Raw genomic sequence first — 27,817 nt, forward strand, 5'->3', positions numbered from 1 at the left:
ATGGCACAAAGTCAGAGAATAGACACTGAGTGCTGGGTGCTGCCCAGAGAGGGTGACAAGAGCACCTGCCACCTTTCCAGATCTTTTTTAGGACCCCTGTGACTGCCTGCGTAAGGTGGCACCTCAGGGAAGAAGGGGGTTGCCAAAGGGCAAGGTGAGAGTTCTGCAGAGAAACACCCTCCCCTGCTTCTCTCTTTGGCAGAAGCGACACTGCCTCTGCCATGCAGGAGGGTGATGTCCCCTGGGGAGGCCTTGCTGAATATGCCTGGGATGGTTCCGGAAGTAGGAAGGGCTGCCGGGGGTGGGGAGGCGGCAGGAATGTTCTGGCCTGCTGCTCATACAGGCGAGTGTCCCGAGAGGAGGGCCCCTGGACATCAAAGGTTCCTTTTGTCCCCTTCCGAGTGGCAGGGCAGACCGGCCGCTGGCGATGACTCAGGCCCGGCCCTGACGTCACCCACGCCCTGCCACTGGCCTCCCTCTGCAGCCAGGAAACTGGGGAGTGGCACTCGCAGGCTGCAGCAAATCTCAAAATAGGGAGGCAACTGCCTCTCTCCTCCTCCTCTCCATCGCCCCTCAGCACACCTTTCTTTCCTTTTCTGCTGCCTTTTGTTTTTTTGAAGCCTCACAGAAGGTTTTACTTATAGATCAACTTTCAAAATTGTAGGAAGTCAGAATGGGTGACATCATCAGAAAAATATGTGGAGCTGATCTCGACAAGGAGTGAAGAACCCAGAGCAAGAAAGCGGTTGTAACTCCTGAGCCCAGGGAGTTGGCAGCGTCTGGGTTTCAGAGGAGCCAGCGCCTCCGAGTAAGTGAAGGCCCACCCCTGGGCCCCCTCACTCAGCGCCCTTCGCCGTGGGGCGCCATCTTGTTCCCTGACACCTGCGCTTGGCAGGCCCCAGCCCAGAGGGAGGGAGTGGGGGCTGGGGAACCGTCCAAATACGGCACCAAAGGAATCTATCTGATCTTTCTCTTCTCCGCAGGACCAGACAAAAATGCATTTCCTCTCCAAAAAAAAAAAAATATAGAGATAGGTAGATAGATAGGTAGATGTATATGTGTGTGTATGTGTATACACACACACACACACACACACACACACACACACATTAAGGCTGAAATCCTGGGGAAAATGGCCCACCTCGTGCCTTCCCCCGTCAGCCCTCTTGTTTTGTTTCCTCTTCCTCCTTCCGCCCCAGTGCTCTGTTTTGGGCTGCCAGAATGTTTGTTCAGAGTTCTGAACGCTTTGCTTCCTGGATCTTACACCAAGTAATCAGACACAAAAACAAACCCTGTTCTAGGAAACTATGTGCCCTGTGCTGTCAAATGGTACTTTCGCACCTAACCTTTTAAAAGATGGCAGCTCTGGTAAGAAAATGACCGCAACCTGCCGCCTATACTGAGTGTGTTTCTGGTTGTCTCTGGCTGTTCTGGTGCGTGCACCTCCATTGTCTGATGGCCCTGTTTACAGAGATCTTATTTTCATTCCCACTGTGCCATCGCATCTGGGATAGTATTAAACACAAAGACAGATTATAATGTATTTTGGTGTCTGTTTTAACTTCACCTAAAAAATCTTAAGTCTTTGCGTAGGCTATAATTTTACAAGCTCTGGAAGTTTCTACCTAAGAAAGTTAAGTTCCCAGGAGAAAAGTTTTAACATGTACAGAACTGCAGAGCACACAGGCATAGAAATCAAACCCAGTTTTCCTGGCTTCCAAAGTCATCTCCTGAGTCAGCATCTAGTCTTTGTATAGCTTACTTAGCAGAGTAGAATTGTTCTTTATAAATTCTGTTTTGAAATGATGGAGGGGATGGTATTTAAAAATGAATTTTATTTTATAAACGCAATAGGGAAGCTTGTTTACTGAAAAGAGTGGCAAATTCCTTTGTAAACTGACAACACCCTTTGGAAATTAACCATCACACTCTAATATCTCCTTTTTGTAGATCTCACATTTTACTTTTTGTTTTATTTTAGTATATCAGGTTGCCTTGGAAGTGAGTCTCTGCTAAACTACTCTTCTTCGGGCTGAAAGATCTGAATGCTGTGACCATTAATTTGGTGAGTGTCATTTGTCCCTACTGGCTGCTTAAATTTAGGTTACTAAATCTGTTCTTTTAAGGAAAGGGGAGCAGGCACAGGGATGTCTGCATAAAATGATAACAGCTGTATCAAAGAGGATAATAGTAATAGGATAGGCTGATTGCTGTAACAAACTGAAAAATGGATAATGGCTCAGACACAATAGAAGTTTATTTCTTGCTCGTGTAACAGCACAGGTTAGTGGGGCAACTCTCTTTCATGCATTCCTTCAGAGACACAGGTTGAGAGAGGCTCCACCTTCCACGGTATGTGGTTTTCAAGGTCATCTGGGATTGTTTCCACTTCCCAGTGGAGGAAGAATAAAGAATGTGAGCAAGGGCACGTAGGAGGTTTTCATGGCCCCTGCCTAGAAGTGGCACACAACACTTCTGCTCACACTCTGTTGACTAAAACCCAGTCACATGACCACATCTGACTGCAAAGGGATCTGGGAAATGTAGTCCCAGGTGGGCAGTGGGCAGCTACTTCCCAGTGACATCTCTGGAGGGTTTCTGGAGAAGAGGTAGTCCTCCCTGGCACAGCATAATCAGAAACTTAGAGATGCTCAAGGACAGGATAGCAGAATGAAGCAGTGGGAGAAGTAAAAAAGATCATATATTTAGAATTCTCTTTCTGACACGCTTAGGTAAAGAGTGGGCAAAGAGCCATGGGTGAGATTTTTCAAGACGGCTATGTCGCTTCTGATCCTGAGCCTTTATATGAGCACCAGCATGGCACCAATAGCCAGTGAACCATGAAGGACATTCCTCCCCTCTTTTTTTCCCTCCAAGGTCCTCTTGGTCTTGGACCATTCTGGCTCTGTCTCCTGGTCCTGGGTCTAGTCATGTTAGTTGGAATTCTCCAAGAGAATTCTGTTCCCCCAACATTAAGCCCCAGTGTTCTCTAGGAAAGCTCATGGTTTCTTTGACTCCTGGTTCTGTCTGCTCCTGGGGGATTTGGGATCTATTCTAGATCTTGGCATACATTTTAATCTTGGGAGGTAGAGGAGGAAATCCCTGACAAGATGGACTCTTCAAACCAAGTTATTAGAGAAACAATTAAAACTAGACTAAAAAGGCTCAGGCTGGGGAGATTAACGCTCCCCAAAGGATTTGATATATAATTCTAGCTTTTACTTTTCAGGAAAATTTCAAAGCATTTAGTGAAATAATGAGTGGTAAGGTTATAAGCCCTGTTTGGAGAATTCTGAACTGATTTTATATTTTATTCAGCCTTTTCACCATTGTTGGTCTTAGTGCAGTATCCCCCTCACTGGTAAATATCAGAAAACATATGGTGGTGCCCTTATGATACCCCCAAGGCATCATAAAGAACTTCAATAAAAAATGGACTATATGTGCTCATTTCAGCAGCATATATACTATAAAAATGGACTACCATCCTTGCCTGAGCAGCCTGGTACCTAGTTCTCTAGTTTTGTTGTCAATATTTGGCTAGATATTTGCTAGATACCCTGGTTTCTTATTATATTTTGCCCCTGGACTTGACATTTCTGGCACCCACACCCTGAAGAATACACATTGTCCATTGTGTGGGAAGGCCAGCTACTGGCTGATTTAACACAGCTCTCAGGCTCTCACAGAGCCCAAAGCCTGGTCTCATCTCCTATTACTGCTCCCTGGTCTCTGCTCTGTTCCCTCACACCAGGGGTGGGCTAAGGAGGAGGGGAATAGAATAACAGGTTGATTTGTTGCAAAAATGCTTCAACCTTTGAAAGTCCATTTTCTTGGGTCTTGCGAGAGCTAGCTGAGCTGGCAGAGTAAGCTAAAGATAAGACCAGGTTGAATAGGAGGGTACAGTGCCTGCTACAAGCAGCAAAAAGGGAGCAACCAAAAGAAGTTAGTTGAGAACAAGTACCATGTTTCAAAAACTGGAGCCAGGTGGGGATGATCTGTTGCTGGATGTTCAAGCCTAAAGGAATCTGCCAGGAAAGACAGGGCCAAAGGCCATGGTCAAGGAGGAAAAGTGTCAGGGTCCATTCACTGGGGAGACTCAGTATTCACAGCTTGTTAATTTCAACAGCCACATGATAATGACTCCTCAAATTACTGAGTATGCAGGAATTGACATACATGTAGAGGTGTTACCAAGTCCAAACTCGCTGCACAACAGGCCAATAAATGGAGAGATGAGTTTTGAGGGTAAGGAATAGCAACTTTATTCAGAAAGCCAACAGACCAAGAGGATGGTGGATCACTGTCCCGAAGAACCATCTTACCCAAGTTAGAACTCAGGCTTCTTTTATACTAAAAGAGGAGGAGGTTGGTTACTGCAAACTTCTTGGTGTCAGAATCCTTTGCTCTTGCAGCTGTCCATGTAGTTCAGGTCATGATGTTACTGTAAACCTTCAAGGAGACAAATACCACTATTTGTTCTGTAACTTTTAATTTCTATATGAATGAAGAAGTATTATACCTTTAAAGTTCAGAGTCTTGACAGTGAGCTATCTTGTATATTTCAGGCTATGGGCAGCATTCTTAACTTGTAGTAAAAGCAATAGACTACAAAGGTTAAAGTAAAAAAAGCAGATCCAATATGGAGTCAGATTTGTTCTTCCCTGTTACAGAGAGGTGAGGTGGCGTCAACCTCCTCATTTCTAATGTCTAGCTGCCTAGCATGGCAGAGAGAGGTGTGTGGCCACCAAATCAGAATTTCACCACTGTTAATGCAACCTGTCTACAGTGTTGGTACAGCATCCTGGGTCATATCACAGACACACCAGCAAGGCATAGGTAACAAATACCTGCTTTGTAAATATTTTGATCTTTGACATTTTCAAAACAGCATCCAAGTAGACATCATGGGGAAAGTTAGACTTTCTTGAGCTCCCTTAACTTACAGTTTTGTATTTTGTTATTTTGAAAAATCTTAATTCCACAGGAGGGGTAGAATTCAAATGTGGGGCCCCATAGTCTTTTCAGGGCTCAGATCACCCCTGTGATGTCTGATGCACAGATGTGGTCTGGGCACAGCTGGCTGATGTAAGCAGTGCCTGGACCAGTTGGTTTTGTGCTTTTCATGGCACAGAAGGACAAGGCCCCTTCTTGCCCTGGGTCAGCTTTATGAATGTTCGGTTACTCCCTTTTGAGGATTTTACAATCAGGCCACGTCACAGTCACCAAAGCTAAGAATTCATGGTAATGGGGCTTCGTAATTTCTCATGCTGAAATCCCCTGACTTCTTGTCAAGAACGCAGTTGGAAAACACCACACTGAAGACTTCAAGGTTTTGTTTTTAACTCAAGCTCTGGTTTTCATCAGAACTTTATAGCTTCCTCCCGCCTCTAAAATAGTATTTTTAAAAAATGTAAAACTGAGATTCTGTTAGAATAAGTAAGGTAATATATGTGGACTGGCTTGGGCGACTTAGAAAAATGTATGGCAGGTCAGGGTGCTGATGAAAGTAACTACCATAGTTATGGTCAGTGTTTTGGATATTGCTGTTACTATTGTAAGTATCATTATTACTTTTTTTTTTTTTTGTCTTTCTAAATGGACTTTCATCTGAGATCCTTAGCACCACTTCCTAACTAGCTAAAGCTGTGGTACAAAAATTTCAAGGATATTTGGAAAGGTCTGACTCTAGGCCAGGAGCCTAACTGTGAGGCTTCTCACTGAGCTCTGTGAGGGAAGGTCGATTTGAGCCATCTCTCTGCCAAGAAAAGATGCTTCCTGGCATTTGATGGGGCTCCCAGCGTGCTGGCCAAAGGAGGTTTTGAAATCACTCTGCGGAAGCGCTGACCCTGGGTGGTGTCTCCCAAGCCGGAGTGGAGTCTGTCGTCTGTCCAAAAGCCCCCACTCAGAGTGCAGTGTGTCTGCTTGGTACTGTGGGGTGGGGCCAGGGTGTGTGGGGGGTCATACACAGAGGTGACAAGCATGAGCTCAACCCAAGAGCGGTAGAGATGCTGTTGAAACTGTGGACTCCCATCCATGTCCCAGATCCTGCCGTCTGTTATCTTCGAATGTAGCAAGAAAGTAGTACCTAGTGAAAAGGACTTTCTCATTGACCCAAATTCCTTGGCATCAGCTATACTAAGGTACTTTGCAAAAGAGAGCGTAGCTTAAAATTCACGCCAAGCACTGGACCCAGTCTGTCCGCCTCTAAGTCCTGCTGCAGCAGCCAGGCCATGGCTGGGCTGGACTCCTAAGGGACTTCTCTTCCCTCTGTGTTTACTCCACATGAGGGAAATTCCTTTTCTTTACTTTAAAAAAAAATGAGCACTGTTTTTCAAATAGAAAGAGCCAGAACTGGTTACTATACAAAATCTAGAAAATACAGAAAAATATCAAGAAGAAAACAACCATCTCCAGTAATCCAACAATTACGCAACAATTCAACATTAACATGTTGATGTATTTATTTCCAATTTTTCACATGTTCTTTTCTCCTTTTAAACATTATTGAAATGGTATTTTTATATGCTTTTTCTCACCCCACTTAACATTGTGTTGTAAACATTTTTCCAAGTCACTGAATGCTCTTTGGAAATTTGAGTTTTAATGATTGTGTTTCCATTGCACTAATATGTCTTAATTTATCCATTCTTTTTTTTTTTTTTTGATGGGCATTTTTATTGCCTCTACTGTTCTGCTGTTATAAACACGAAAACATTCTTGTAGATAAATCTTGGTGGACGTCTTAGGGAAAATTCCTAGAATTGAATCAGTAGGTCAAATGACCTATTTTTAAAGTTCCGAACGCATGTTGATAAATTAGCCTCTAAAAAGTTACCAATGTCTGTTTCAAAACTTAAGCCCTTTCAGTTTCTCATGTTAAAATGCAAGTTCATAGTCCCCAGTAGTATCAAAAGCGCTGAGGAGGGGGCCTAGGAATATGCATTTTAATATACCCTCCCAGTCTTTAGGCACCTTAAGGCCTGAGAACTATTGATAATGCTGTGTTCAATTCAATAAACATTCATTTTCAGCAGCACTTATTAGACAGAAAGAAGTCAGGGGACCCTAAGCTAGTTTATGTAAACCAGAATTTAACTTGAAGGCTCTTTTCGGCTTCTGAATTTTAGATTTTTCCTTAATCGTAGTGTGGTATAGTTGAAAGATCATCAGCTGGGAAGTTAGGAAACCTTGTTGTAAATATGAGATAACCGAGACCCAGAATGGTTCATTTACTCACTTGTGGTTGTTACCCAGAGATGTAGTGGCAGAGATAGAAGCAGAACTTGAGGAGGCAAAGGGCCCGGATCCACCCAACCTCTGAGGAGCAGAGACAAGGCACCTGTGAGAAGGCTAACTCCTGAAATGAGCCTCTGCTTCAGCCGGGGAACTTTGATCTGCCTTCTGGTAGGCAGGGCCTCTCTTGGGATGTGTGTGGGCAGCTCAGACCCTGCGAGGGTCACTTCATGAGACCGCTCTGTGCCCTGAGCCCCGAGGGGGTAACATTGGAGCTAGACCGAGGAGGACATAGGGCAGCTACTCGGCTCCATGCCATGAGAACTGAGTAGGAGGTGGGGTCCAGAGTCAGAAGCCAAAAGAATAGAGCAGGGACAGGGCAAGGGCAAGACTCACACTGTGGGCAAAAGCTAGGTCAAGACAGGCATGCGTTGAAAAGTCAAAGCCAGAGCTGAGGGTCGCTGCCATGGGTTCAGCCTTGAGGGTGACATCCCCTTACCCAACTTCGTGGTCAGGTGATGTACCTGCCCAATCTGCACCTGCCTCATTAAATCTAGAAGGTGCTGTCTGCTCGGCTGCCTTCTAACAGCAGGTGAGTAGGAGCACCTGGCCAAACGAGGGGTAATGGGTCAGAGGAGAGGTACCTGAAAATGGAAACTTGGACATTTCTGTTACCCCAGAGAACACAGTGAACAAACAACAACCAAATTTTAAAATCCTCACCACCTTCTGAGCGGAAGTGTGACTCTCCATCCTGTCTGCATCACTCTGCTGACAGCCAGAAGACCACACTCATGGGTCACCTGATACTGTGTGGCTGCCCTTCCACTGGTTTTACTACCTCAACTTCTGGAGGGCCGCCATTGTACCATTTGACTCTCAAGCTCAGCTTCAAGTTCAGCCTCCACAGACTGCTCAGCCCTCACAGTCCCCAGTTCAGGGTCAGCGTCTATAAATCACCATTTAGCTTCCTCCATGCCCAAGTTCACATCCTTCTCCTGTGACTGCACCAGGAGAAGCATGAGAGCCCAAACCCAAAGGAACAGCTTCTTGGCACCCATCCTGCACGTGTAAGCACAAGGGAATTTGCCAAGGATCACTGAGCTTCCCTGCTCCTGTGTTTGGTCTTTGTCATCTTTTGGCTGTCCCATGCAGGATCCCTGCCTTCCTGATGCTTGGCCTCCTGGTCCAAACTTGCGGAGCCAGGGTCATGACGAGTAGGGATTCTGGGAAGCTCCACAGCCTCCCCTGAATCAGGGTTACAACAGATGGAGGGTGACTTTCCAGACATGGCTGGGGCAGTTTGAGTCATCACTATGAGGTTGGCCCTTTACAGAGCCCATTTCCCTGGTGTCCTGAACTTCCCTGGCTGAGGCACCTTCTGATACTCAGATGAAGTTTTGATTGCTGGCAAGACCTGGATCCCAAAGCTAGGAAGGTCTATGTGGTGGTGACAGCAGTGCCTCCAGATCTAACTCCCAGGAGGTGGAAATCGGAGTTCTGTGACATCCAGATAAGGTGTCCATATGCCGCCAGGGAGTCTTGAGTGGTCAGCAGAGTAGGAGATCTGAGGGCAAAGAGTGTTCTTTGGGGCCCAGGACATTTTACAAGTGCCACTGGTGGTCCCATTCCTACCTGTCTGTGCTGACTCCATGCCCCTCCCCCACCCCTACACACACACCCTGCTAATAAGTAACTAACTTTAGGAATAAAAAGCACTAATACAGTCCTTTATCAAAAGTGCCAGAGGCCCCTGGCCCGGGCAGTCTGTCTCTGCCCCATGGCTGTCCCATCATGGCCTTCCTATTGCCCCATGGGAACCAGTGTCACTGCTGTCAAGTCTGCCTGCCAGGCCAAGGGGCACTGCCTCGAAGAAGCCCAGCATTCCCAGTTGGTGACGTCCCACTTCCACAGTCAGGAGCAACCTGGCAAACCCAGGGGCTCACGCCATATCAAGAGTCCTATTTTTCCATCATCAAAATGCCTGACAGCACAAAGTGCCGGGCAAGTATTAGGAAAGCTAAAATGGTGAGAGAGATCTGAAGTCACCCCGTGCAAGTTCTGAAGGCCTCACACTTGACTGCCATCTTGACTGGACAGCATCAAAAGGAGCCCCTACATGTCGATCAGGATGGCTAAAATAAAAAGACGTTACCAAATGCTGGCGAGGGTGTGGGGAGACGACCGCTCATGCATGGTGGGGGGAGAGTAAATGGTGCAGCTGCTCTGGAAAACAGTTTGACAGTTTTTAATAAAGTTAAAGGTATACTTGCCGTACATTCCCGTTCCTGGGGATTTACCCAAGAGAAATGAAAACGTAGGTTCACACAAAACCCTGTTCATGAATATTCATAGCAGTTTTATTGGTTATAGCTTAAAACTGGACACCAGCCAGATGTCCCTCAGTGGGTGAATGGATAACACACTGCGGTACATCCATACCATGGACTCCTATTCAAGGGTGAAAAGGCACATCTTTACGTACAACTGGAATGAATCATAAGGGCATTCAGCTGGGTGAAAAGAAAGCCAATCTCGGGTTACAGACTGCATGATTCCATTTATATAACATTCTCAAAGGGACAAAATGACAGTGATGGAGAACAGATCAGTGGCAGGGGTTAGGGTTGGGGGAAGGTGTGACTGTAGCGGGCCAGCACAGGGAATTTCTTTGTGGTGATGAAATAGTTCTGTGTCTTGATTGTAATCATGGCCACTCCAGTCTATAGGTGTGATAAAATTTCATTGAACTTTAGACAGACAGACAGACCCCCACACAGTGTGTGCAGAAACTGGCAAAATCCCAAGTGGGTCTGTGCCTGAGTTAGGAGTATTGTACCAATGTTAGTTTCTTAGTTTAGACAATGTACTACAGTGGTATAAGATGTTATCATTCTGGAGAGCTAGGTGATGTCACACAGTTACTGTACTATTTTTGCAATTTCTTGTGAATCTTAAACTATTTCTCCCAAAATTATTAAAGCAACTTTTTAAAAGTTTTTTTTTTAAGTTTAAAGAAAAGGGGGAGGTTGTTCCTCACCCCAGGAAAGGAGGATTCAGCCACTGGCTTGTCTTTTATGAGCAACCCCTATTGTTTACTTCGCCGCTGTCTAATTTATGGTTAGGCTTCTACGACGGCGTCCTGGTGGCTTTGGCCTCACCCTCTGCTTCTCAGAGTCAGCCCATCTGGGATCCAGTCGAAAGAAGCTCATGTCTTCCAGGGCTGAGTGTGAATATGCCCCCATCCCCCGCTTCCCTAAGTCTGTAACTTCAAAGCGATGTAAAGACTCAGATCTAAGAAATGATCTCACGGTGAAGATCTTGGACAAATCATCTTTCTCGCCCCTGCCCAGCAATTCCTTTTCTGGAATGGCTCTTTGTCTTCCCTGCTCTTCATACAGATTATTCTCTTCACCTTCACCAAACGGCCCCTCCTCTAATGGAAGGAGATTAACCCTTCTCTGCTCCCTCGCAGTCAGCTGAGAGCTTGCTTTCACCAGCAGTGCTCTCTCCGGGCCCTGTGCCACAGCTGAACGCTCCAGCGTGAGATGGCTGCCTTCCCTCTGAGGCATCTCTGCCTCTCTCACACACCTTTTTGCCAGATTTGGCCCTGGGAAGACAGTTTTGAAATTAAACTTATCGTGAGCCATCTGAGTTTGCAGTATGGAATTGCACAAGGCCCTGGGCATTCAGGCCAAGGGGTACTTGCTGTGTTCATTACCTTCAAGGCCCCATCTTCATGAAATTCTAGCATGATTTACTCCCTTGTTTTGCTGAGGGGTCCATCCCCAGCATCACCTAAGATTGAGGCTCTGCGTATGGGGCTGACGTCTATGTGGCATCCTGTCCGGATATAACAAGACACACACACAAGCCACTGTCCCCCAGGACTGGCCTCGGCCCCTAATTTCCTGCCACGTCTTATTTATTAGGGGGACTCATCTCAAGAGACCATGGTGAGAGGGACATAGGCGTCCGTGGCTTATGCCTGGTTGTGAGCTGTAGTCAGGACAGTGTGCCAGAAAGGTGACTATCTGAATTGCCTGTCTTCAGTAGGCGTTGGTGAACCTCCTAGTTTTGCACCTTTTGGTTTCAAAACCATACTGAACAACGGAAAATGAAACCTGCAACTTATTTTTAGCTGCTCATGCTAACTCATGAGATTTCTCTTTGCAAACCAAATAGGATAAAGTCTCCTTCAGCGGGCTAAACTTAATCTGATTGACTTAATATAGCAATTAAGCCTACTTCTCTGATACTTCTCAAGTGACACTTGGTCCCAGGTGATATTTTGGCTAATATTTACTATTTTGCTTAAAATGATAATTACTTGAGCTTTAAAAAAATTAAACAAGTGTTCTATAATATCATCTGCAGAGAGGACTTAGGAAAAAAGTCATAAATGCTCTATCCTGGAATCTATTCATTAATTCACTTATTCTGTTACCATTTATTGGACACCTATTAAGTGAAAGGTGGATTTTCAAAAATTGAAACTGTGTGTTGCATTGCAAAGAACAGAATATTAGTAATTAAGGAACATGGCTTTTATCCTGGTTGCTGAGGTCTTCAGATACAAATTTCTCTTTGAATCTGATTTTCTTCTCCCTCGCAGAAGGGATTCAGATGACACCTTCTAAAGTGCCCTGCCCATCCTGCAATTCTGTGAAATGCTCTCTGCCACAGAGGGCCCGCGGAAATGCTGAGGCACATTTTGGAGGCAGCGGTACTGTTGTCAGGCCACTCTTATTTCTGTCACCTCTCTCCCTGTTCTAGGAGGGACAGCTATAAAGAAAACCTATGATCTGCTCACCAGACAACTTGTGCCCCACCCCACCCCCTTGGTAAACAGATGATTAAGAACTTGAAAGACTACCATAGGTCTTTTTAGTCCACGGGTTCATTCCTCAATTTATGGAACAAATTCTAATTTTCGGAAGTGGTTTCATGAGCTGAAGATTTCCACTGCTAGTGGTGGGAGCAGGGAAGAGACCCCCAAATTGATGTTGGTCAGTCAAGAGCGTGTCCTCATACGCCCCTCCATTGCACCAGGCAAGGCTCTAGGTGCCGTGACAGGTACACAGATGTCACAGGATGCAAGCCAGAGATGTGAGTCAAGGTAGATAATTCAATGCAACAGGAACATATAGGGCTTTCATCTTCAGTCCAAAGGAAGTGAAGATTTACTGAGGTTTGCTAAGTTGCCCTGGTGAGAAGAAGTTCACGGTTGTGACCTTTCTGAGCTACAAAGTCATTTATCTGAGAGAAGAAAAAGCAAATGAGTTTGTTCCCAGGGTGTCTTGGAATAGTTATTGCCCAGAATGAAGAAGGATACGAGGAGAGGATGATGCTCTCACATGGGGTAGATTTTACCCGTCTGTAAGAATTCTTCCTTCTCAACCTTTATTTACACCTCACCCTTCCCTCTTCAACCTAGCTGCCAATTTCTCTAGAAACAAGAAACCCGGCCCTCTTGCTGAATATATATTTTGCCAATTCAGGAACCAGAAGACCCTGTTCTGTGTTGTTCCATTTGCTCTCCATCTGGGGGGTGGCCAGCCGCGAGGGCTGCAAGTGAACGTGTGATTGGGGATGCAGGAATGCTCTTGATCTCCATGGGCATGTGAGGTCTTTACTAGTGCCATGTTTCAAATGCACTGAGCAATGAAAGCAGGGATGATTCTGCTGCTAAAGCTGAGGTCGTAATATCAAAAATAGTGGTGAGCTGCGCTGAGGATATTCCCATGGGAGAGTCTGAGCTGGATTAGGGTGGGGTGGGTGTCGTCCACCACAGTCTCCCTGGCAACCCTAAGTCACTTAGCACCTTTTCTCTGTTGAAGACCACATGGTTCACATTTCCCTTCTCCCTCCAGCTCTTTCCTTGAGGGTAACCTCAGTTTGGTCCCCAAGGCTTGCTGCCCAGTCCTTGCCATAAGGTGTGTACTCCTTGCCCACACCTTACACAGATGCTAATGGTTGGAAGTGAGGAAGCTTAGATCTAAGAATTGGAGCCGGCTCCCTGGAGTTCAGACTCCTCATGCACTTCCATTCACCCAGCCCTTCATTCTACTGCCTCCCAAGCACTGAGGGAGATAATCCTCCTCTCATATTTCGAGCAGGATGGAGCTGATGGAGTGATTAGAATGCCTCCTTTGAGGGCCATCTGGTTGGCATATGAAATTACTGCCAAAAAGGAGACTGTCAGGCCACATAACTAGGAGGCTGGAGACTTGGAGTCCAGCTCTTGGGCTCGCCAACCTTGGATCTTTTAGAATCACAAACCTTCAGAGCTGGAAGGGATCTTAAACAGGGGCAGAATGTATAGATGTGAACATTGAGAGTCAATCATTAAAACGATGCATTTGAAACACTAAAGCTGGTTGAGGAAAATCTCTTCCTCAAAAGTTAAGCTTTTCAAAAGTCCATTCTTAAAATATGTTGGGGTAGGAACTCATCATACTGACTTAGGTTACCTGTTCAGGACAAAAATAATGTTTGTGAGTGGAAACCAGGTCAGTCTTGATTGTTACATTAATTTTTCTTTGTTAATTTAGATGAGAACAATCTCACAACTGGGTAACAAATTTACTCACAAAAGCAGGCTTGTAGAAGAATTTTAATTCAGCAAATGGACAAATTCACTTATTCAGTGTGTGATCTTGGGCAAATGACCAGATGTCTCACAGCCTCAGTTTCCTCATCTGTAACATGAAAAGACTTAATTGGGTGAAGTGGTTTGCTCAGGTGGAAATGTAAGCTTTTCCACTTACTTCGCCTTATAAAACATTTCCAAATTATGACAAATCTCTGATGAAAATTGTTATTCTGCTTTCTACCCTTGACTTTTCAACATGGTCTAGTTAATTCGTCTTCTCTTAGTCTTTTCCACCTGCTGGTCCAGACTATCTCCAGTTGGCAGCATTCTTGGTACCCACAATCCCCAGGGCCTGGGGCATTGAGGCTGGTTCATCTAAACAGGGCTAGTTCTGGCTCCAGAGAGTGGGGGTCCCCTCCACTACAAGTCTGCATAGTCAGAAGATTACTACATCAGAGCAGAATACAGATGGAGGAGGCTTTATCCCCTTAGGATTGGTGGAAAGACCCAGACTTTGAAATTAGTTGGACTTAGGTTTGAATCCTAACTCTGCTCTTTACTGTGTGACTAGTAATTTCAATTAGTTCCTAACCAAAAGTTGACAATAACAAATATCCATTTTGCAAGATTATTGGATTAGAATTAAATAATATAGCTAAAATATTGTGTATGTAGTAGGTTTTCAATAAATGGCAGCTATTACAGACTTAGCTCTGCTCAAGGTAGAAAGCAGAAGTTCCTGCTCAGATCTCTAGGCAAAATGTAGATGTTCAAAGTAGCAATGGACTTTCCCCGAAAATTTAGGCTAACGTATCATCCAAAGGCATTTTTAGTCATTGATAAATTAAGTCACCATGTTGTTTCCAGGACTGAATATACTATAAACAGATGTAATAACCAACCTCATAAAAATGTTTAAACTTTTTAAATTCTAAGAATTTAAACAAAAATATTACATGTGGTAAATATTTTATCTTTTTTCTAGATTCTTTGTTGCATTTACTTTACTATAAACATTTTATTTTTAAAAATTGAGATTTGAATAACCTAACCTGATAAACTTACCCACAAATGCTGAATATCTATATTAGGTATAAACGGAAACCAACTGTAGTTTTTTAATACAGTGAATGGAGCAAAGAAATGTGCAAACCAGTCCAAATGTTTATAAACCAAGGATTCCTCTGGGACTCAGTGCCCTGACTTTATGGTTTTTTGTTGTTGTTTTTTTTAAACAGAGAGTCAAGCTTTGTTCATACTTGAATTATGTACTTTGCATAAGTCATGCAATTTAACTTTAACCCACAGGACTGAAAATAAAATGAGCTCAGACTGCAGACGGAGACTGTGTGCAAGCAAGAGCGTTAATCAAAATGAAAGAGGCACCCCTCACTGCTAGCTCTGTCCTTCCCCAGCCTGCTCCTGCCAGATTATTTTGGGTTCCTCGTGCTTGATTCATCAAAGTGGCAAAAGCAGGTTAAAATTCTCATCGTGGAAAAGAGATTTGTCTGTTAAATTAACGTTTGTGCATGTGCCCTGAGGAGGTTGATGAGCACACTATTTTTAAAAATCATAAGTGAATGCATACCCTTGCCACTTGTAATCATGACAAAGCTTAAGGAATTCGCGCATGAGCATGGTTTTTTTTTTTTTAAGTGCAAAACAGGATTTACTCATGGAGAATGTCAGTCTAAACAAGCTCATCCATCTGAACGCTTTCAACTACAGCTCAAATTTGTTTAACACAAGCAGGTTTGGTAAACGAGCTACGTTTGCTCGTTGAGTGTTTTGGAACATCACAAAATAAACCAATACGTGGCTTTTAGGCTCGTTTTGACAGAGGGTAGACAGGGAAGCCCACAGGGAGGTTTGGAAACCTCTTGCCCTGGCATCCGGCTTATAAGTACCAGTAGGGGACCTGACCACATTCGCCACCGTGCCCCTGCAAAGAGGACGTAACGCTATTCACTCATCTTGTGGGAGCCTGATACGGATTACTGTCCTTGTCACTGTCATTTATTATCCCAGTCAGAAGGGGCAGCGACTTCATTCTACATGGTCGGAGTTGATGCCATATCGTGTGTATTTAGCCTACATGATAATATTTTGTGAGTATTTTAATGTGAATGTCTAGCTTTCAAGTGTTATTGATGAGGAAAATCTGAACAGACACCAAGGGCATCAAATGCTTAGGTGTTCGCCTCAGCCTTCTCCAACCCCTACTCCTCCCACCCCAACACTAAGGACCCTGCTTTATAGATGACCATATCTTAAATTAGTACCTTGTAACTCAGTGTTACAGTCTCTCTAATTCTCGACCCCCATGGTAAAGGAGGAATTAGCCTAAGGACACTCCATTCTAATTTTCTGTCGCTGTCAATGCTAACCAGAGCTTGTAGAGCAGTGACGTGGGGGTGGGGAAGATGGCTCCACCGTTGGTGTTAGACCAGGAGCTACTGTATCCGTTAGAGCCACATTTATTTCTGGAGTAGTTGTGGGAGAGAGATGTGCTCCAAAGAGAAGAGGACTCGGTGTGGTTCAGGTATGACCAACCATCTGGACAACCCAACTCAGGGACCTTAACGTGTATGGGACAGAGGTGGGCTGGGTACTTTCCCCACACTGAGCTAAAAATCACTTGGGTTCTGTGGAAGGAGATAGAATGAGAACTAGAAACAAAAGATACGGTTGTGAAACCTAGTACCTAAGTTAAAGATGTTCAAATACATTTTCTCCTTTTAAAAAATTCTGGGGAACTTGAATGTTTTGCTAACCTGATTATTTGTAGCTAGTCCTTCTAAAAGACAGAGGCAATCCCAGAAAAGATTAATTCATTTTTGCACGTGTTAAAATTAACATTAGCATATTTAGTGATGCAATAGGCAATTAAAGACTTTTGGAGAGATAAGAAGAAGAAAAATGTACGTGTTATATATTCAAAATCAGTCTCATAGCATTTTATAAAAAAATGTTGGCTTATGTCCAGGATCTAAGGGTGGGGGTGGGTATGGTTTCTTTGTAGCTGAAGAAAGAGTAGAAAAGAATCTGTCCTATTTCCTTAAAAATAAAACACTTCATGCTTTATAAAGCATGGTAAATGGAATGCTTTTCTGATTTTTACCTGCCGGCAGGATCTGGAGGAAATTTTCCTAGCAAGCTGTGCTGTTTTCCTCTTTTGGGGAACATGGTGACACTGGTTTTGTAGCAAAACAGTCTTTGCTTATTAGGCATTTCTTCAAAATCCTGAATAAGCAGCTCTTTCCACATTTTTTATTCCACATGTTAAACATTTCATTGCAATTTGAGCTTCAATTGTGTGTGCGTGTGTGTGCTGATTGGAAAGATTGAAAGGGGATGCATAAGAATTCTTGAAGGTTTTTTTGTATAAAAAATTAATTCCTACAATTATGTGTTGGAGTCTCTACAGAAGGTGATTCCGATTTATTACGTACAGCCAAACTAGAGCCCATCAATCTTGAGCAGCGGGGGTAGGGAAGTGATATTGAAGAAGACATGAAATTCAGTGTTTGAGTAGATGAGATTTAATTTTCGGAAAACATTTCACTCATAAAACGGATAGCACCCCAGTGTCAGCCCTGACCTCCATGATGTCAATGTCATCGTGCGAGCGTAGCTGAGATAAGCCTCAAAGTAAAACAAAGAAACAGTGCATCTCAGCTCAACATCGTTTCTTCTCTTACAGTATGTACTATATATGTATACACACACACACACACACACAAAGCCTTTTGGTATTCTTATTAATAGCTTGTTACTTTACAATTTAGCTTTCAGAGGGGGAGGGAGGAGAAAAATCATTTTGCGTTTCCTAGGTTCTGAGCAAGCACAATATGCTGTTGCAAGACTTAACATTATTTAGGTCAGTGTCCTAAGGACAGCATTTATCGTTCACGATGGTCGGTTATACATGCAAAGGAACTCAGCATCAATTAATTTTTCTGTAACTGATTTTATTCTGCTTCTAATTCTAAGCAAATTCATTCACATTTTAATACAATTCCAACTGAGGAGGTATCTGCTGTTCTGTACTGCAGATACATTTAGCAGAATACATTTACACGGCTTGTGGTTAGAGGTTATAGCACAGATACAGACAGCTGATCATGCATTCTTCTACAAGCCTGCCGGCACCATTTAGGATTCTAAAAAATAATCTAGAAATGCTACACCCTTTATAATATTGTTCTTTACTTTGCAATAGCTTAAAAGGTTTGTTTTTTCTGTTATTGTTGCTAGCAATTCTATGAAATTAACAGTCTAGAAAATGCATCCCGAACCAGATACATACTGTATTGAAAGCTCTCTTCAAGAAGAAGATATGACAGTATTCGTTCCAGCTTATTTTCTTCCTTAGCAAAAGGATTGTTTGATTCTCAGAAGCAAAAAGACACATTCATTGTGCAGCAGCTCTGCTTAACTGTATGAAATGCCTTCTACTGTCTGGTTGCAGAATTTGGAGTTTGCTAAACAGTGTTTAGTGATTGGGCTCATCTTGCATCACCAGTTGATGACATTTTTCTTTGTTCCCTCCTACCCAGTTGAACCAAGACTCTGAGGCTGATATGCAATGTCACTTACAACATTAATCAGATACTGCATTTAAGGTGAGCTGTCCCTTGCCTCCTCCTTCCCCAGTGCTCGTGTGCTGCATGCAGTGCGTATCTTGCTTCTGCAAGCCTAAGATGGCAGGCAGGATTAGCCGTGCTTGTGCTGTGTGTGCATGCTGTGTATAGAATTCATTACACGTTGCCTAGTATTTCAGATGTGAGTATGTAAATGCTCGGTATGCCATATCATCTGGTAGCGAAGACTTGTTTTTGCCTCATTACAGCCTTAGCTATTTCAGCATCACCTTTCAGTTCCGATTCATTTGCTTCTGGATGTTTGCTTTTTATCACATTCAAAATGGAATTTTACCTCTTTTTTTTTTTTTAACAAAGCCAAAAAAAAAAAAAAAAACGCTAAAAACAAAACAACAACAAAACTCTGCTACCAGATGGTGTCTCCCCTTTCTTCTTGCGTTTGCTGTCTTTTAAATAATGTATGTTGTATTGTTAATTAATGTGAATATCAAATTAAACAGTTGAAACTTACATGTTTATTATGCAGGTAGGAGGCAAGGTGGAATCTATTTTTAACTCATGCACTCCATGGTGTGCAAACAACTTGGTTCTCAAATTTGTATTTTCAGTGCTGGTATCAGTGGTTTGATTTTCAGCAAATGTGACAGTGGCCTTTGCAGTGGTCAGCTCCGGGCTTTGAACTCTCAGAGGAGGAAGGGAAAAAAATTCAACACACCACCTCCTTGAGCCTCAGCTCAGAGAAACCTTGGATGAGAAACTTCTTTTTTCAAACCTGTTTTCCTGTTGATAAATTCAGTTCTCGTGATCACAGTACATTCAAGCTGTTCTGCGTATGACTTTGTGTGTGTGTGACAATTGCATCTAAAACTTGAGAGCAAGAAGACGGAGAAATCAGTTGGTCTCCATCGCTTTACACAAAAATGGCTGAGTGTCTTTCATGCTAGCACTGCATTAAGTGATACATACAGGTAGGTTGAAATTTGCATGTTTTATAGATTTTTTTTGAGCCATGTAGCAAGAACATCAGATAGATTAAAATATGATTATTAAAACAAAATTAAATAAGACAGTTGTAATTTGGGGGGGGCAGGGTATTAAGTTGCATAGCCTTTCCTATTCAGGTACTATATAAATATATATCTTTTATAAACTTATAAACTGATTCTGTTATAAAAGTAAGATGATTCCTCTTAAAAAATCATATATATGATAGGTGTGGCGCCATTAGACAACAAAAGAATTTTTTGAAAAGTCTGTGTATTCAGCTCCATTTTTGCTTGAAACTAAAAATAAATGGGTTTCTGGAGATAATTTTGAATAGCGCAAACAAGCTTAATAAGAAACATTTAAAATATTTAAATTTTAAGAAGCGGTCTTTAAACGTGGTTATATGAAAGATGAAAGTAAAAACTTAAATACTTCCAAAATCAATTTTAGATCATATATAAGAATAAATGCATTATTTGTATATCTATATTATTTGGGGAGGTGAGGATTACAATATTTAAAGGGGGAAATATTAACTATAGGTGGCTCTGTTACAAGAAAAAGAGCTTCACTAAATGAAACAGAGTCCCTAGAATGGTTCATTGCAGATCATACAGCTGTGGTTCTATAAGTACCAGATTCTGGCACTTTTCAAAATAATTTAATGGGCTCTTTCCTTTGAGCTTAACTTCTCAAATATATTTTAGTTTCAAATTAACACTGGGCCAGAGCCTATTTCCTTAGTAACCCCATCCTGTTTAAAAATGCAATAAGAGATATACAAAGGATTGTCTTAAAAAAAAATGTTTCATGAAAATTTTGCAGTTCTTTTTCTTCTCATAGAGAGTCTAAATTGGTTTTAGATGTTTTAAAATGCGGTCTTCAAGCCTTGAAAATTAAGCCATATTTCTACACATAGACAGAAAGCTTACACAGGGAGAGCTTTTTCCTTCCTCCTTTGTGCTCAGTACTTTCAAAATGAAGGTTTTCTTTGTAATGTGCTCCAGAATGCCAGTCAAGGTCTGTGTGCAAAGGTGTAGTTTCATTATCATGAGTTCACCAGCGCCACTGAAACAAAAGGTATCTCAGAAATTCTGAGAATCAGAAAATGCCGATGCTCTTGTTTTGCCTGATCCCTCTGCTGGTAACCTCCGAGCTCTCGGCATAGAGGGACCCTCACCCAAGCCCACCCCCCCGGCAATGATAAGTGCACACTGAGCCTCTGTGGAAAACGTCTTTGTAGGTGTGTTTAGGAGGAAGATGCTGCCAAACCCAAAACCTCCCTGAGGTTTGCTCCAATGTGAAGAACATTGAGAATGCAGAACCATCTGTGTAAATAGTTGCTTTATCGTAGCAGTTTGTCTACTATTCCAAAGCACTGTCTGTAAAAATCAAACCTCTTATGGTCTGACGATTTGTTGTTATATTGTTGTTATTGTGTTGTTTTGAGGCCAACTTAACTATTTTGCTTGGAGTTTTTCCCTGGCTTACTTGTATTAGAACATGATTCATCTCAGTGATTTCGTTCTTTGGGCTTGCCATGAAATAGCCTTCCTGCAACACCTTTTTTTTGGGGGGGGGGTTGCTGTTTGGGAGCCATTTTCCTTCTTGCCTGTGACTTAAAATGACTAAGTGCATTTTGAATATAGCATCAATCAGAAGATCGTAGACTGAAGGGAAATGCCAAAAACCTGATTCAGTATTGCCTGTTTATTTTAGTACCAGTGGCATTAACAGTTGCAGTAGGATCAAGCTAATCGTCATTTGCTCTTGAGCAAATAACGAGCCCTGCATTTGTAATTAAAACACTATTGCTATTCGGAAAGATTACAACTCAATGTCTTCCACTTTGATAGGCTGGTACAAATTAATCATTTTGAACCCATTTGAATCTTAATCACAAGATTAGATGGATGCAATGGAATTGTTTTACCCTACAAATGAATGCCTGAGAGATTCAACGGTGTTATTTCCTCTTTGTAAAATGTCGATCCTTTTGTCTTTAACTCAAGGATGGTTGCGTCATCTTGTAGATTTTCATACCTCATGATTTTCTGTGCCGTTTCTCATTTATGTTGCTCCGGGTCTCGCCTAAAAGAATTTTAAACACAATTTAAGGAGCTTGAAAGCCAAATAAGACGTTTGGGAAGTTCATTGTACCATTGTCATTCTAATAAATAGACCAGTGAATGGAAGAATAATTATTATTTATTACTTTGTTGTGTTTCGCCTTAATGCTTTGCCTTCATATTTCACAGAAATGTTTACTAGGCACAAAGCTTTTCTAAGCTGACCCATTTACAATTGTCTTTGGATTTCCTAGATTAGCCAAAAACACTTCCTGCCGATTGTAGAGGATGGCACTTACCCCTTCTCATTGCTGGAAAGGCTGTGCTTAACCCATTGCTTAACCCATTTACACTTCTTGGCTAAGGTGTTTACACTGGGCAGGCCAGAGCAGGTGCGACAGGAAGAATGTGCAAACAACTGCTTTGTTCTCACCAAAATGAAATGGGCAAATCTGTGGTTTTCTGCCTGAATGATTTATGGTCTAAAATTCTCAACTCCTCTTTTTCTTTTCTTTTTTTCTTTTTTGGGGACTAGGAATTATTTTCCCAAGCCTTAAGTCAGTGAGAATACCAACATTGCATTTCTTGCTACTAGAGTGATATTGATCTACCTCAGCCATTTCCATGGATCCCCCAAAGAGGGACTGGTAGCCAGACCACGACTTAGGGCTGGTTGGTAGGGGGAGACGGAACTAGAAAACCTAGCATTTTTCTCTTTAATGCTAAATTACGCTAAGCCTTTGAGTTCCTGGTACCATATGGTTCATTCTAACACCTCTCTTCCAAGGGAAATGCTGTTCTTAACAGCTTTCTTGGTAATTAAGCATTCAACACATTTATTGAGTGTCTACTGTATACCAGGCACATTCCAGAGGTTGGACATGTAGTAATGAACAAGAGAGACCAGGGCCTGCTTCTCATGGACCTGACCCTAGTGTGGTGGAGTTGTGGGGGCGAGGGGCACAAAAATAAATATGTTAACAATTAATTAAAGAAGACAAGTGCAAAGAAGAAAAAGAAAAGAAAATTTTAAAAGGCAAGGGTGTCATGTGGGGAGGAGAGGAGCTGTTTTAGAACCATGGGCCAGGGAAAGCCTTCCAGAGGAGGAGACCTGCGTGGAGGGATGATCCAGGCAGGCAAAGAGCTGACGGGAGCATTATCTGGCAGAGGTGCACTCATGCTCAGACCGCAAACTTCCCTTTCTATGTGTAACCGCCATTATATCAGAGCCAGGTCTGAGGACTTTGTGGGTTGAGCCTGACTTATGGAAGCTTCCCTGCAGTGAGACGGTAGGCTAGGCCCCCACAGCTGGTTTTTGTCAAATTTCCAGGACTCGGTGCCAGTGAAGTCATTGCCTTTGACCCAGCCCCACCCCAATGCTGCCTACGGTGTGGTAAAGCCCTGGACGTCACAGTCCTAGGCAGTGGTGAAATTCTGGCACAGGGTCAGTGCCAACCCAGGAAATCCACAGAAGAAAGGAATCTCGGAGCAAGGAAATTTCTGGAAAGCCTCTTGCTTTGCCTTTCATAAGAACTCCAGAACTTCAACTTGTGGCAAAACACTGACATGGCCACTTCCTTTAAGTTGTTTCAAAGGCAAATGGTGGAAAGGTCTGTCCCAGCTTGCCAATAAATTGTCCTTGTCCTCCTATGCATCAAACGCTTCAGTTCTGCAGAACTCTTTTACTGTTGGTGGCTTTCGAATGAGCTTGCCTCTTGGAGTGGTCTTCTCTATTTGAACAAATAATACTAAGAAAATTCTTCTTCAGAACCAGAACCCTGTTATGCCTTTTAGGTTAGTCTGCTAATGAAGCTCCAGGAACAAAGGGATAGGTTTGCTGTACAAGTTAGAAACTATTTTAAAGCCCTTCAGAGTCTTCTGAATGTTTCAGAAGCACCTTCTAAAATCGATTAATAATTTAATGGACTTTGCTTATCACAAGTTAAAAGTGGCCTGGCTGACTCCTTACTCCTCATTTGGTTTTGACTAGTCGTGAAACATTCCCTTGCATGAAGAATGTTCTAGTCCTTTGTAGTCGAGTATTGCCCATCCACGGGGAGGGGGCTTCAACAATTCAGTTCACTTCTTCGAATATTTCTTGAGCATCTACTGTGTGACACACACCACTCCAATCCAAGCAGAAGGGGAATATGACGTGAAATTCCCTGTGAAGCTCATGTCCAAGTTCTTACACAGAGCTGGGGCATTGTATGGACAAGCACAATTATGTGTCCTCTGTTCCAGAAAAAAAATGAATGCTGTTCTCTTAATGGCCTTTTATACTGTTTGCTGAAAACTAGTCCTCAGTTCGGGGGAGCATCTCAACCGATGGCCAGAATGGTTCTTCCCTGAGACTCTGTATCATCCTCATCACCTTCCCAAAGTGTCTTGGCTCCTAATAGGCCACCGTATGTCTGGCCGCCCTGCTCCAAGCTGGTCTGCCTGCCTTGCCAGGTGACCTCCTTAACGCCTGCCACTCTTTCGCATTCATGAGCAGATGTTAAGTTGAGAAGCCCTTGAATGTAAAAATTTGAATTTGCGATGCAGGCAAGATGCTTCTGCTTTTTTAGTTTCCCTGATGGACAGTGGGGGTCTCCCTGCTGGCTGTTCTGCAGAGGGCTTTGCGGGCAGCCGGGAAATCACAGACCAGCTGCCAAAGCCCTTGTCTCTGTTAGGTGATCCCAGCATGGCTCTGCCATGGCCCAAACATCTCACTGACCAGAAAATGACTCTTTTGATCTTGTCATTCATTTTGCATCTTTTCCTTTAATGACTTCCTTGCTTCTGCAGCTATTCCTGTTCAGGGTTCAAGACTAGCACTAGCGTCTACTCTCACTATATTTGGCCTGTGGAGGAAGTTTGTTTTCGGTTCTGTTTTGTTTTTAAAATGCCAGTGTCAATATTTTTTCTGTGTTCATGATGAGCTGTGAGAGCTTTTATGATTTTCTTTATATGATTAAATAAACCTCTTCCTTACCCCGTGGTCATTGCTGCCAAATGGAGATTTTGAAATTCTTTTTTTTTTTTTTTTTTTTTTGTCTGCTAAAATCTTCTACCCTGTCTGAGGCCTTGCTCTAATTAAGGTCTAACAGTCCTGCCTGTCTTCCCCAGCGCTGAGTGTGACGTGGAGTCCCTGCCCCGAGGCCCTTACAAGCCAGCTAGTCGAGAAAACAAAAGCCACCAGCTGAGAATGTGGTTAGATCCCAGAAGGGCAGTGCCCTTGTAAATTTTTCCCCTTTCCTCTTGTTTCTTGAGCTGTAGGAGGGAGGTGGGGGACCTTTAATAGGGACAGAGAGGGGCTCCCTCACTGAAAGGTTCTCTAGAAAACACAGGATGTTGGGGAAATAGTGTGGAAGAGAGTGGGGTGGTCATCTGGTAGGCAAAATAGGGAGATGAAGATGACTATGGACTGAGAGGGCAGCAAGGGGGCGGGAGGGGGTGCAGAACATGAGAAAGAGGGAACAAAGGGAACAGTCAATCAGGAGGCAGGCTGCTGTGCCGCACCCTGGAGCCAGGGGAGTCGTGTAAAAGGGGGCAAGAGTGGGAGGTGCTGCATCTCAGGGAGAGCACCTAAGATGCAGGCTGCAGGCCTGCAGTGTAGGGACCTGCTCTCACGTTCCGTGTGGCTTCAGTCGTAATGATGGCCTTGGGGCTTTACTGTCCCAGGCTGGCTGTTCTGAAGAGCCTACAGATCGGCATCTCTAAGGGTAATTTATCCCAGAATCTTATGAAGTCTCTATCCCAAGGCTCCTATTCTACATGCTGAGGATGCCAACCCCCACCCCCCACCCCCACCCACAACTCGACTAGATCTGGATTAAACTTTAAATGAGCAGACTCCTTACATGGTCTGTGCCCAAATGCTTTTGGTTTTCTACCAAGCTCAGGCTGGAGAGAGACCCAAAATACCTGTTTTAAGCTGCAGATTCTAGAAACTCTTTTGCCGAAAGTCATGTGGCCCATAGCAGGGATGCTGCTTTACTTTTGGAGCCCCCAAAGCCTGTCCTTCCCTGCGCTTCCGCAGCCAATCCAGGCCCTGGTCTGATCGGGTTCCTTGGCCTCCAGAAGCCCCACACCTGGCTGGCACACCCGCACTTGGTGCTGCCACCGCCCTAGACTTCTCGCTTAGCTCTTGTGGGAATGGGAACCAGCACTTCAGTTGCTTTGTGAAACTTAAACCCACTTTGTTCTGTCATTGAGGGCATTGTGGCCCAGAGAAGTTGTGACTTCTCCAGGTTACACAGAAAGTTAAGCGGTCATGCTTGACTCCTACTCCAGTGCTCTTTCTGCTAAACCAAGCTGCTTTTTAGGTTGCTTGGGAAGCCAAGTTCTAAACCAGAGGTTGGCAAACTGTTTCTGTAAAGGGCCAGACAAGAAATATTTTTAGGCTTTGTGGATCGACACAGAATTGAGGATGCCATGTAGGTATTTATATAACAACAAAGAAAACAATTTCCATAAACTTTTTATTAATGAAATTAAAAATATAAAATACATAATATGAAGTATAATAATAATAATAATAATAATAATAATAATAATAATAATAATAATAATATATACTGTCATAGATACAGAAATGAATGACTATGGCTGTGTCCCAGTAAAACTTCACTTATGGGCAGTGAAATTTGAATTTCATGTAATTTTCATGTCATGAAATACTATTTTCCTTTTGATTTTTTTTCCAATCATTTAAAAATGTCAGAACCATCCTCAGCTTACAGGTTATACAAAAACAGGTGGCAGGCAGAACTGGCCTGCAGGCCATAGTTGGCGGACCTATTCTCTAAGTCAAAAGCTACAAACTGGGGCCCACTGGTCAGTCCAGTTCACGTATGTACTTTGTTTGACTTCTAACAATAGTTTTAATTGGATCTGTTGCCAGGTTTTTGTCTTCTAATTTTTAATTGTATTATGTTTTTCTTCTAACTATAAAAGTAACATATACGTACTGTGAAACAATTTGGAATGTTAACATTCTGGCATGCATAATTTCAGTCCTTTATCTATGCCTGGTGATTTTTTTAGTGGTTGAGATAATATTTTGCAGACAATTTTAAAACTTTTTTTGTTACTTAATGTCATATCATAAGCATTTTATGTCATTTTAAATTCTCTCATTAACATAATCTTTTAAAACTTTATTATGAAAATCTTAAGCATATGCACAATGTGGAAAAACCAGTGCAGTGAACCCCTATGTAGCCGTCACTCAGCTTCAGTTCTCAGTGGCCAGCCAGTCTTGTTTCATGTAAATCCTCGCCTGTATTATTTTAAAGCAAATCCTAGATTGTATCATTGTATCTCTAAATATTTTAGTATGATTCTTTAAAAGACAAGGAGACCAAAAGAAGATGCTTTTTCTTAAGAAATAAATGCTGAAGTATTTAGGGTTAAAAGAGAATGATGTTTGCAACTTACAGATGTTTCGGGAAAAAGGTAATAGGTAAAAAAATTAGATATGGGTGGAGTGTATATAGTTTTTTTGGTGCTATTCTTTCAATTCTTTTATAGTTTTTAAATAGTTCTAAGTGAAACTTTTAAAATGTGGATTACTAAAAAAATGCATTTTTTAAAAATGTGGATTACTAGGAAAAATAACCACAGTATCATTATCAAACCGAAAAATAACAGTGATTCTTTAATAACATCAAATATCGTAGTCAGCAAATTTGTCCAGTTAGGTCATTTAAAAAAAAAAAAAAACAGCTTGTTTGTTCAAAGCACAATTCCAAATAAGGTCCATACAGTGCAGTTAATATTCCCTTGAATTTCATTTAATCTAAAGGTTTACTCCCTCTCTTTCTTTCACCCTTGCTATTGCTATAAAAGTTTTGTTGAAGAAACAGTTTAGCTCATAGAGTTTCCCACAATGGGAAATCTGAGATTGCATTCCTTGGTGCTGTTCTACATGGTCCTCTGTCTCAGAGATTTTCTGTAAATTCTCTCACTTAGAGACTTGATCAGACTCAGATTCCTTTTTTTTTTTTTTAAGAAGTCAACATTTCATATATTTTATATAAAAATCCTGATTTGGGCTTCATGGAATATTCTGCAGATCTGGCATTTTCATCTGGCAACAGTTGGTCTGGGGCTGGGTAGTGACCACCCCCCGCCCCATTTAGGTGGGACATGATTGATCCTGTAGTCCCCAGTTCTTACTACTTCCTGCTTGGCTTCCAGGGCCGAGAAGCTGCCAGCCCTGTTCTCCACATGGCCTCTTCAGGGCCTTTGGGAGACTTCTCAACGCAACATCACAAGAGGCTTTTCAGGAACTTGGTGGAGATCAGAGAAAATGATTTGGACAGGGACTTTCTTAAAAT

At 42.7% G+C, this 27,817-nt stretch overlaps 1 protein-coding gene across 6 annotated transcripts in view; it reads left to right on the plus strand.

The window, feature by feature from the left end:
• The window catches only part of ZBTB38 (zinc finger and BTB domain containing 38), a 112,024-nt gene that overhangs the window by 40,367 nt on the left and 43,840 nt on the right, over positions 1-27,817 (plus strand). For 4 of the 6 annotated variants that reach the window (XR_010383184.1, XM_010976792.3, XM_064491614.1 and 1 more), the window contains 3 exons: positions 665-808; positions 1,982-2,065; positions 18,391-18,456. The gene's annotated coding sequence lies outside the window, so the exon portion shown is untranslated. Of the gene's footprint in view, positions 1-479; positions 809-1,981; positions 2,066-18,390; positions 18,457-19,043; positions 19,404-27,817 lie in introns of those variants that run through there. The other 2 variants (XM_064491616.1, XM_031444497.2) reach the window with 2 other exon arrangements.

This window comes from Camelus dromedarius, chromosome 2 (genome assembly GCF_036321535.1).
Source record: "Camelus dromedarius isolate mCamDro1 chromosome 2, mCamDro1.pat, whole genome shotgun sequence".
NCBI lineage: Eukaryota > Metazoa > Chordata > Mammalia > Artiodactyla > Camelidae > Camelus > Camelus dromedarius.